The sequence below is a fragment of the Astatotilapia calliptera genome, chromosome 1, assembly GCF_900246225.1.
Source record: "Astatotilapia calliptera chromosome 1, fAstCal1.2, whole genome shotgun sequence".
NCBI lineage: Eukaryota > Metazoa > Chordata > Actinopteri > Cichliformes > Cichlidae > Astatotilapia > Astatotilapia calliptera.
The window spans coordinates 16459153-16471907 of NC_039302.1; the positions used below are offsets into that span (position 1 = coordinate 16459153).

The window sequence follows — 12755 nt, forward strand, 5'->3', positions numbered from 1 at the left end:
TTAACATTATTTCCAATTGAACCTTTTTACCTGGTGTATTTCCATATTAAAAAGGCCCTGGAATGTGCTCAGACTGTAGGCAAATCTGACGCAGGACTAAATTGAATCTCCAGACTGACTGCCGACAATATTTGCAAGTGATTAGATCATATTTGTGTTTTCAGGGATTGTTATCCGGTCTGCCTCGGTTGCTGTGGTAATAGCATAGGCATGCAAACTCATACTGAGAGGTGTTTCTCATGTCCCCAAATTTTGATTTTCTTATGTGTGTCAGAGCTTTTGAAAGCAAGTTATTGGCAGGCTGTTGCGTGCATTGTGTCGGCTACTGAGGTTTACAAAAAGGTCTCTTCTCATTGTGATTTGAGGATTGAAATGACCTGTTTCCTGATTAACCATCCTCTTCACAAAGGTGTTTGTTGCTAAGGTAAAATTCTGTTCACACACTACATAACAACTTGTTGTTATAAAGGCATTCATGAGTTGGACAGGGTGGCAGTATCTTGGCTTTCACTTAATGTATGTACTACCAGGACAGATGGGCATGAGTCAAAAGCCTTCTGGCGTGGCAGGCAGGAAAGGAGGGAAAAGTAATGGCCCCCTCCACCCCTCAGATAATGCATGGTCAAGGCAGGTGGGGGCCATGGGTCAACAACTTAGTCAGGAATTGCGCCACTGTAAGTCTGTTGGCAGGACACAGGGTGCTGCATCGCTCCTGCCTGAACTTTAGCACCTCTAAACTCCTCCGCTACCCGCCCATGTGCCAACTGTCCCAAGACAGCTTGCCAATCAGATGCTATTAAAAACAGTTTGATAGATTTTATTTTTTTTTGTACAGTATGTGCTGTAGACCTCACTTGGTGTGACGTTCTGTGGAAATGATGTGTGATTACCTTCAGAAGTCTTTCTTTAGTGTTCCTTCACTGCAGATGTTTGTTCTTTCATGTGAGAACATAGTGTTACAAATGAACTTGGTCTTTATCTACAGCAATGTTACAACCTTATCGTGGTGCTGACTCATAGTCATTCGTATTCATATATCTACAGGGCTAAATATAACTGCATAACTACAAAAATATAACTATAACTTGTCAGGGAATCAAATGTGAATTCTGACATGGCTCTGACAGAGCTGCCATTTAAGTGCTTAAATTTGTAGTGGGCGTGTGGTGTTGTCAGTAACAGATCAGTTGCTTTGAGGAGGAAAACCTGCCCTTAATTGCAGACAAATGTCCAAACGATTAAAGATTAAATGGGCTTTATAAAAATAATCACTAATATGTAATTGCTCTTGTTGGCTGAAGAAGAGTTTGTATGAATGGAGGACTTACACGATGATGGGTGTCAGAGCAAATACTGCAGTTAAACTGAAGTGTGTAAATGGAGGCTTTCAGTGCCCTGCTGCCTCCCACACAGGACGTCTGGCTGTAAATCTGTATGCAGGTATCTAATTTGCAGTGGTAGCCTGCGCTCTATTTTCTCAGTTTTACAAATGGCCATCATGCTTGTTGGGTCTTGATTGATAGTTTGTCATATTTCTTGTCTGAAATTGTATCCTTGCTTAATGAAGAACACTCTATCTCACCATGAATTGCCTTCAAAGCCCCATATGATGGCTTTTCTTCCTTGGTTTAATGCAGGTCTGTGTGAAACAGCTTGCTGGGACAGGACTAAACCTAAGGTGATATTTTCTTTTCTCTGCCTTTTTAACTATTTTGTTATAGGGATATTTAAATTGGTGTGTCAGGCCTCCACTTTGATATAGACTGAAATATCTCAGTAGATAGATTATTTGTGTACACTAAGGATAAATTAAAATGGCCTTTAACAAATGTTAATTCTGTTATTTGATTTTTTTTTTTTTACCAGAGAAATCTGAAATATGGTATGTGATGTATCTGAGGGATGTGATGGCCAGGGAAAACAAGATTGTTAAGCTGTGGCTATGTAGCCAACGGTTAACGTAAGTTAACATTTTAACTGTTAGGTTAAAGATTTCAGTTGTATTTTTTTTATGTATTTATTTAAAGTTAGGTAGGGCACTCTAGATGGCCTGACAGCAAGCTATAGCGATAGCCTTAGCCTTAGCTATTAGCTCGTATTAGCTTTGGTCAGTTATTTGGTCAATGTTTTAAAGGCCCTACCTAGTTGAATAGATAGAGACCATGACTTTAACTACATATATGGAGCTACCAGTCAGATTTAATAACAGCTGGTTAAAAGGTTTAATGACTTTATCCAAAGTTGACTTTAAAAAGTTTTTATATTCGCACAAGTTCCTTGACTTTATTTATCACTTCCAGTGGCGCCAATCAACATCATTGGCTCAACCCAGCAAAACATTTGAACAATGCCATGCCATGTTAATTTGCATTATGAATGCAGCAAGCTAAGAAAAACCTTTCCACTGAACCATGCACACACGGTGCATGGTTCAGTGCAACAAAAAAATGGGACTGTATGTTTCCCGATTTGGCTGTTAACTGGCTCTTTGGGGTGCAGGGCTGGGATATATGTGTTCAATATTCTTTGAGTGTTTTTGTTTCTCCCATATAATGTTTCTGACGTAATTAGACACGATGGTCAGCTGATATGAAGTGCTTTATTTATCCCATATTTGAGTTGATTTGAATTGGAGCCTGCTCATTCCCTTGTTGTATACAGAATTTGTATTTGTGTTTTCTAGTTTAGCCTGTTGTCATGGACGCCCAGGTACTTGTACTCCTCCACCACATCAACATCCTGTCAAATTCACCCACTAGTGCTCTGTACTCCTCCTGCCCTTCACTAATACATCCAACCACTGCAGAATCATCAGAGTGTTTCTGTAGGTGACATGACCTGGAGTTGTACTGAAAGTCTGAGGTGTAGGAGACAACACAGTCCCTTATGGAGCTCCTGCACAGCACCAAATCAGACAGAGCACTGTCCAGTGTCACATACCTACCTGTCTGTCAGGCAGTAATCCATGAGATGGTGGACAAGTTCACTTGCTTGCTGACTTTTTCCATTTCCTCCCTGAGAAGCAGCAGCTGGATCATGTTAAATGGATGTGAAAATTCAAAGACAATGATTCTCACAGTGCAGCTGTTAATATCTACGGAAGTGCAGTCTCTCTAGAATGTAGATGATTACATCATCCACTCCCAGATTATGTTGATTTGTTAACTGCAGAGGGTCTCCCTGTGGTCTCAGGTGGGCTAAGACTAGTCTCTCCAGCACCTTGATCATCATTGGTGCTCATTAAGTTCTGATGGTTTGGACTACAGGAACCAGACAGGAAATATTTTACAACACTTGTACTTTCCTCTACTTCAGACTCAGGTTGTAAATGTGACTCAGGATCACAGACAACTGCACAGGTCAACTGAACCTAGGTGCTGTTACTATCGGGTTTCGCTCCTTTTCCATTATGTACTTTCTGCAGCTGATGCCTAACCTGCCCAGAAGAAGGGCAAAATCACTGACAGTGGTGGGGGGGATGTGGAGGCCAGTGATTTTCTTCCTTCCACTCGAAACATCCCTCGTGCTTTTCTGCTCAAGTTTAGCCTTCAGCTTCCTCTTGTTCCTCCTACTGCACCCTCCGGAGTACTTACTAAGATCTGAAAGTTATAAGAATGCAGTATTGCAACTTTCGGCATGGAGGATTATATTTGCCATGTGCATCTTTACCTTCAAAACGCTTTTCTGTTAGCTTACTGCATATGTTTCTTTTCTGTTGCTTTGTTTTCTGCTGATAAGCTATTGCGCGGGACGTATACCAATCTGATGTTGCCGATGCAGTGGGCGGGGCATAGTCTGTTATCTTCTGACTACAGAGACAGAGAGAGGTAGCGGTGTCACAGGCTAAATTATTTACTTCATTTTTGTACAGTTTTCTTAGTGTTTCCTACTTTAGAGTCACAGATTTGTTTATTTTTTTTAAATGTGTAACTGACTCGACAATTCGGCACTAAGAACACCCCTAACTGCGATTGCGGTATTGTTCCTGAGACGGCGCTGAGTGAGTTTATCATGGGAATTTGCAATCATAGAGATTCTGGCAGCTAAGAGTTGGGAATGACTGCTCAGATTTTTCATGAGACGCCGATGAGAGCTGGAGTGACTCAACTCCACTGTGTGCAGACAGAGATGGAGTTGTATTTTATTTAATTAAAACAAATGTACTCATTTTTAAACTTTTCTTTGTTACAGTGCTTTCACGTGGTTAAAAAAAAGTTTAAAAGGATGGAGTTGTACACTTGCGCAGGCTATCTGTTTGCGTAGGGGCCCTCCTCTAGAATAGATTAATGAGCCATCAGCTGAGAGTCCAGGAGAAAAACCCTGAGCTGCTGTAGGAGGAGAAACGAGCTGCCTACTCTTAGATGTCAGCCTCAACACACTCCCCCTTGTGGAATTAACGAGGCCATGTTAACCTTGCCTCAATATCAGTCCTTCAGCAATCAATTAAATATTGAGCACCATTTCACAACAAAATAACTCTAAATCGCATAACATTATTCTTTTGTCATCTATAGCAAGGGTCAAATATCAAACTGTATCAAACGTGTTGGGATTTAGGTGGTGGTGGGTTTAGGTTAACACAATTATCATCCTATTGACAGTTTCTGTTCAGCTGTAACATGGCTGTAGTACTAATACTCCTACAACTTTACAAATCCAAGGCAGCAGCAATAAGTAAAAATAATCAATATAAAAACTTTGATTAAGTGTCCCAAAGAAGTGCATTAAGCCATTCTGGGTAACTGTAAAGAAGAGCAGAGAGCAGGTGGCCACCGATGTGGTGCTTGCGATCCATAAATAGCGCAGATTAGGCTAGACTCATGACGACAATAGAAATGTAGCACAAAAATACAACAAAACAGGCAAACCACAGGTGTTGTGGCTGTTAAGTTGCTGAATCGTTGCAGACTTTGTTGAGTGCTGCGTTTTTCACTTTGTTATTTGGGTTATTGAGCTTGCTAGAATTCGGACACATGAAGAGGCAATCCTTTCTGGGAAAGGTGACCACAAAACACTGCCAGCTGTTTCTTATGAATGGTAAAATGGTAAATGGCCTTTATTTGTATAGTGCTTTTACTAGTCCCTAAGGACCCCAAAGCGCTTTACACATCCAGTCATCCACCCATTCACACACACATTCACACACTGGTGATGGCAGCTACATTGTATCCACAGCCACCCTGACAGAGGCGAGGCTGCCGGACACTGGTGCCACCGGGCCCTCTGACCACCACCAGTAGGCAACAGGTGAAGTGTCTTGCCCAAGGACACAACGACTGAGACTGTCCAAGCCGGGGCTCGAACCGGCAACCTTCCGATTACAAGGTGAACTCCCAACTCTTGGGCCACGATCGCCCCTGAAGAACAACAGAACACAGAAAAAAATATAGCGTGCCCCTGTGTGATTAAAAACAAGCTGTTAAATGACATTTAACAGCATTAATTTAACTTAATTTAATTTATAATTTTTAAACCAGATGGCATTTAGAATTTGCACTGAGCAGCCTTAAGAATAATAACTACCTGCTTAATACTGTGTATGTCCCAAGTCTTGCTGCCAAAAACACCTCCAATCTGTTGGGGCATGGACACAGCACCTCTGGGGTATCTTGCGGTGTCTGGCAGTGGGACATTGGCAGTGAATGCTCTAAAACACATTAAGTGAATGTGTTTTAGAGCATCCCTTGGATGCTAAGTCAGATCGCAATCTGAATTTGGATCCTGGGCTCTTTGTCGAGTTCTTTAAATCAAGTCCTGTGCAGTTTTTGCGGTATGCTTGGGGGAGGGGGCGTTCCCATCAGGGAGTGGCATGATTGTATGTGCCCAAACAAACATCTGCAAAAATGCAAGGACTCTTATAATGATAAACACTATTAATACACCTCACCTGTTAGTAGTTTTTTAATTATCTGTGGCTGATCTGTATATACTTTATTGTAGTTTAAGGTAATGATAGATCACAATCCTTTTTTTTTTACTAGGTACTGAGTGTACCAGCTTAGAAAGAAGGGCATAGTTGAGGCTAATATGATCTTGTCTCGCTAAATTAGTTTAAAGTCTTGCAGATGAATTCTGGACCTCCTTAGGGAAAAAGAGAAATCCCCATGTGGACAAATCCACAGTACAGAGAGTACAGTTTACTTTAAAACTAATATGAAATCTCTCTTTTGATTTCTTTTTTAAATATATCCAGTATATCCAGTCCATTGTCAAGGTGAACTGCTGTTGTCAACACAAGCATACAAGCAAGGGGTAATATGATCTTGTTAAAACCATTGAAGTTGCTGTTGCAGTCAACATAAATATGAAGTACACCAAGTCAGACAAGTTAGACGGTGAAAATGTTGGTTTTTTTTTTAAATTTTGTTTTGTTTTTGTAACTAGCCTTAGAACACAGTTGGGACATGCAAAACATATTATTAAAGGTTCATTAATTTTATAAAAGACTTTGACTAGTAGTTAGCTCAAGACATTGCTTGACTTTAGTCAGAAGTTCATTTTATCAGTATCCCTGCAGTTTTGTCTTTTTTTTTTTTTTTTTAGCTTATCACTTTCTATAGTTGGGTGTGTATTAATCTGCGAGCACTTGTGCCCATTTAGTCATTCATTTAAAAACAACATCAACAAAGTCAGCTTACCATTTTATCTGTACTTAATTTGCTGCCACAGTGTCTTCTGGGTCATGCTGGTGTTCTTTTTTCTTTTTTTTCTCCTTTACACTCCTTTTTTGGAAGCACTGAGTAGTGAAAGACGAGGCTGGTAAATAATTGATCCTCGTAATTAAACACTCCAGCCAGGGATGCTGGGGCTGATTGACGGCCAGATATTAGGCCCTTGTCTCGTAAGGTTGCAAGTTTAGTCTGAGGTTATCAGTGGCCAGAAGAGTCTTTCTCCCTCCCTGCCTCATTACTTTCATGAGTAGAACATTTCATAGTGGAGTGGTGGGTGGGGGTGTGGTGTGAAGACAGTCTGGGACTTCATTAGCCAAATGGGGTGCCTCAGTCTACAGAGCGCCAAATCGTTCAGCCTTGCTGAGCAGACAACCCCTTTGTGGGTGCCGCACCGCACTGTCCTGTAGACATGTTTTCGTCCTTTCATCTTACACATTCTTCAGCCGCCAGTTCACTTTAACAACAATAAACAAACAAATAAAGAAGACTCTTTAGTGTGCCTCGCTGTTACAGCTTAACTAATGAAACCTTCCCCCTCCCAACTTCCAAAATCTAAGTGCTCTTTTTTTTCCAGTTTTGCTGCATCGCTTACAAAACTATCTTACAGTTTTTGGCACACTATGCTCCTGAATCTGAACACTCCCTTCGAAGTGAAAATTTTCCTAGTTGTTGGACCTTATTATTATTTGACTGGCTTTACCACGGTAAGACAATTTAAACTGCGCGTGTGCATGTATGTGTGGATACAAGTGGGTGAAGGGAAAGGGGAGAGGCAGAAGGTGTGTGAGAGAAATCTTCCAACAACTCACGCACACGTAACATCGCAGAACAGCAGCATAAATCGGAGGGGAGTGCTCTGCTACAACATCAATTCCTGAGTTGTATTTGCATATAGTTTTAATAACAATTATTGACACTGTATAACTCACACGAATCAAATGTTGTTAAACTTGGCAAAAATACACTGGAAACTCTCCTTCATGTCGAATTGAAGCTATTATAGCAGGTTTTATTGCAATATTTACATTTGTTCCTGGTGTGTGAGTGTGGGTATGCAAATCAGATACATGCCCTGTGGACAGCTGGATTGAGATGACTCATTCCTGCAACACATCTTCATATGGTGTTTGTGTGAGGTCCAAGTACATTATTTGAATGGTCTTTCTTTTAAATATGTTCAGCATGAATCTATAATCTATTATTATAGCTTGCCTTTGGTTAGCTCATTTATCTTTTCTTTGTTGACTGTGATTTTTTTTTTTTTTGAATCTGTCTTAAATGAAGTTGTTCCCGTCGTTTTTATTTTGTAAGGGCTTCAAAATGTGCAGACATAATTCCTGTAATTTGGACAAACTATTTTGAACCCTAAATGGGGTAATTCTACTCTTCACCTGAAAGCTGATAGTTAAGACAGTAGTTGTAGAATCCCCTCTGTTAGTATTATTAGCCTAGGTCATGTGGCCTATTCAAACTGAGGATGATTTAAATCAGCTTTCTTTGTGTACTCCTTTACTGATCTTCCTCTGCATGTGTTCCTGCATTTAAATGAGCTTTATTAAACTACTGTTGTGCCTTTTCTGATAAAAGTCAGTTGCAGTGACCTTATCTGTGTAACTAACATTATCTATATTCCCACAGCATCCAGATGAAGTGCTGTTGTTCTCAGCTGGAGTGCTCCTACTCCTCGCAAACCCTGTTCCCTGACTAATTTGGCAGGGAAGACCATGTCCGCTCGACACTACATGACACTACAGACCTAAACCAGTAGCAGAGGTTTCCCACTTATGCTCACACAACTTCCCCGCCACATCTACCTCCACAGTTTTAAAAATACCTACTTAATGAACACAACAGCGAGCACATTTCAAATATTTGTAGGAAGGCATTTCTGAGGACTACTGCATCAGTTCGAACATCAAGTCCCACAAGTCTCGCCCTGTCCTCTTGACATTGGGCAACTTCTAAATTTAATGCTTTAGAGGCCAGTTATGCTTTCCCCTCACCTTTTGCTGATGTGTACCCGAAGGAAATGTATTTACACTGGCACCACACCCAGTTGTAGTGAATCGCAGCATCCCTATATTAGAGATGGACCGATCCGATATTACGTATCGGTATCGGTCCGATACTGACGTAAATTACTGGATCGGATATCGGAGAGAAATAAAAAATGTAATCCGATCCATTAAATATCAAAAAAGCACCTCACAAAACTTGCGACATGGCGTAACTCTGCTCATAACCGTAGCACGTCGCAGCAGTATGCGTCACGTGATAGAGCGGCTGTGTGTATTTGTAGCCTCGCTAGCAAACCGGCATTTCATCTCCGATGAAGTTATCCCAGAGAGAAGTAAAGCAAGTGTGTAAGTTCATCTCTGAATGTTTGTAAAGCATTCCCGCGTTAAGCTTAACAACCGATATATGGAGTGACTGCCTCTTCTCTCTCCCTCCCTCTCCTGCTGCTACTTCAATCGTGAAACTGCTTAATGATCAGCTGATCGACTTTTCTGTCGCGAGTCCATCTCTCTTGTTTGTTTATTGCCCTATTTGCGCCGGAAAGAGGAAACCAGCGGCTGAACAACAGCAGCAAGTTTAACCTTGATAATCTGTTGTTAGAATTTATTTAATATTACTTTCTACACCAGGATCCTTTTCTACGTAGCTGATGCTGGTAACTGTGCAGGGGTGGATCTAGCAAAGTTTAGCCAGGGGGGCCGATAGGGCATGAACAGGGAAAAGGGGGCACAAAGACATACTTTTCTTTCTTATTCTCATTTAAAATGTCTAGCTTTTAATAAATAATTATCCGAATCTTACACCCAAAGTTTTAATCTGATGTAAAATGTATAGAGGTCCATTACTGTATATAGTAACTGTTAAGTCTAATATACCCTAGTAAGCTATAGTACTTTTTCCTTTGGGAAGATACCATCTGTGCAGTCTGCAATTCTGTTGAATTGCAGACAAGAAAGATGTTGAATCTATTTAATTATTATTCAAAATAAATTGATTTCTGTGCATTTTTTTCACACTGCATCAAATTAAAGTTGATTACGTCAATTAAGCATCATGAGGTGGAGCGTGAGGGGTGGTTCCCTATTTTTTTTAATTAATTTTTTTTGCTGGGAGTTTTAGAACCCTATTAGTTAGGGTGCTTACTCTTTAAAATACCAGAATAGGGAGGATGGAGTAGGTTTAAGTTTATTAGATTGATCAGTTTTGCTGAACTATGAAATATTTTGGGTGCAGTGTATTTTTTGCATACAGGTATAACAGAATAGCTTTAGTGTTTTTTGATTTTTTTTTTAACTTGAGTGTGAACTTAGTTAGTTTTATTGATTAAAAAACACACTATATCGGATTAATATCGGTATCGGCAGATATCCAAATTTATGATATTGGTATCGGACATAAAAAAGTGGTATCGTGCCATCTCTACCCTATATCAGCAGCAGCATACACGTACCCTCTGGGCAGCTTATGGTTTGTGATGCTGACCACTACCCCCCAAAAGACTTACATGCCTCAGATTTAAAGCATCCATCCATTTTCTTAACTGCTTGTCCAGTTCAGGGTTGCGGGGGTGCTGGATCGTATCCCAGCTGTCACAGAACCAAAGGTGGGATACACCCTGGACTAACTTTGGGAGAAGAAACTCCATACACGCCCCAGTCAGCCAGTGGATTTGAACTCAGGACTTTCTTACTGTGCTAACCACTGCGCCACTGTTCTACCTTCTCTTTCTTTTCTTTTTACCTTGTTATTTCTTCACTAACCCAATGAGGTGGGGACAGGAACCCCAGTCTGCTTCTAGCTTTTGGTGTCACCCACTGGGCACATCACGCTCTGCGGAAAGGTGGGGAGTTTGACTGCAGCAGTACACCTGTCAAACTGTAATGCATGCATTATAAGGCAAGCTCAGGGAGGACAGTAACCTCCCATGGGGCAGAAGGGCAAAAGCTCACCCAGAACTTTGGCCATTTATATCCATATGCTTAGACAGTTTGACCGTATAGACAGCAAAATAATTAAAATTTGTCAGGCGTGAAGTGTTATTACCATGATAGAGTGGTTTCAGATATCTGATTTGGATGAATCTGTAAAACAGTCACTAAAAATCGCCACAGAATAACCAGAAATGGAGATGAGATCAATACAGCAACATGTTATTGAGCATATTCATCCAGTTCACAAGACTAAGGTCGGAATGAGCCGGCATGTTGTTGAGCGTGTTGTTGCTACTTATTCGTTTAGGCTTAATGCACCATCCCAAACAGAATAATGGTGAATTGATAATGAATTAATACAGATTGTCCAGTCACATGTGTTGTCACTTTTTCAGGGTAATGCATTGAAATGTGTTGTCACTTTTTAATAAGCACGGAAGGTACCAAACATTGGTGGACAGATTATAGTAGCAGTCGTGGAACAGCCCAGGGCAACTTTATCAAAAATCTGTGTGTTGCACTATGAAGCTTCCTTCTAAAGCTTTCCATCAAGCTACCTCCACTGCCCTCCTCCACCCTATTACCTAGTTCCTTTTATTTCATACATTGTCAACCCAGTCTTGAAACTACAGTAAGCATCTTCATAAACGCCTCTAGATGTCTTTTCCCTATTACCAAGCCTGCCACCATGTAGCCTTCATTTAGCTCAATTCTTCCTTGCACTCCCTAATGGACTTGGCCCTGTTCTTCTTTTGTCTTCCTTTAGTGCTAGGAAATTCACCTTCAGGAGAGATAGCCATCTTTCCTGATGCTTCTTTACATTTTGTGAATATAGTTAAGATGATTTCACCCCCTCTTTTCAGTTCCACTCGTGTTTACTCTTGGGCTTTATGCAGTTTGCATTGTTTCCTTAGCACACTGCATTGACGGTGGTGTCACACTTAAGAAAAATCTTTCAGAGCAGGCACCAATGAAGCACATAATCATTTTGAATAGATCCAGGGCATCAGATTTGACCTTATTTCGCATTTCCTTTCAAAACACAGATTTACAGTTTCTGTTTTTTATAGGGTTTTTTGTATTTACCATCCAGCAGAAGTTAGCAGTCTGTTCTTTGTATTTTAAATCAGACTGATATATAGTCTACAAATATTAAGGGCCAATACTGGCCTATCACATATACTGTAAATATATCAGCTTTAGCAGATAGCTTCGTTGCTATTATTAAAATTTAATCAGAAAAAGATGTTTGAAATGGTAAATGGCCTGCATTTGTATAGCGCTTTTCTAGTCCATAGGACCCCAAAGCGCTTTACACTACATTCAGTCATTCACCCATTCACACACACATTCACACACTGGCGATGGCAAGCTACATTGTAGCCACAGCTGCCCTGGGGCGCACTGACAGAGGCGAGGCTGCCGGATACAGGCGCCACCGGGCCCTCTGACCGGAATGTTTGTGCATGTGTGTTTGTATATCTTAGAAGACATTTTACTGCTTAACAATCAGTGTTTATGGGCAACATTCCCCAGAATCTAGGAGAATGACCTCTAAAGAAGCTTGTCAGAGTAGGATTGAAAACTGTTTCCATTTTCAGTTGAGTTGATTCTGACAAGAAAAAGAAGACATCTTTTTTTTCAGCTCAGACTGCCAGTGTTTAGTCTCAGTGACACATGTACAGATAGACTGACACACAAGGCGAGCACACTCAAAGGGAGGCGTGTTTCTGTCGATACTTTAGACCAGGGTTTGCCCCTCCTCTTCAGCCCACACTCAGTGATGATTTATATTACTTGTCATGGTTATCTTTCCACAACCTATTTATAGATGTTGTAGGTACCTAAATTTAGCCATAACATTGGCACTGTCTATTGCCATGGCTTTTTAGTTAATAATAGCCGATAATTTTTTGCTTACTCCAGTATCAATAACAGATTTGCTGCTGATACTAAAGGTACACAATACTCTGCTTTGTGATTTCTTGTCTAAAGTGCAGCACAATGGCAGTATCTTACATATAGACTTGGTATAGCTGGTATATCTCATTCACAGATTCTTAGTACTGGAGAAGTCCAAACTGGTCTGATTTTTATGAAATTGGTTTACATATTTTTAGTATATGCAGGTAAGGAT

At 40.6% G+C, this 12755-nt stretch overlaps 1 protein-coding gene across 3 annotated transcripts in view; it reads left to right on the plus strand.

The window, feature by feature from the left end:
- The window catches only part of mettl15 (methyltransferase 15, mitochondrial 12S rRNA N4-cytidine), a 60632-nt gene that overhangs the window by 2337 nt on the left and 45540 nt on the right, over positions 1–12755 (plus strand). The window lies entirely within an intron of this gene.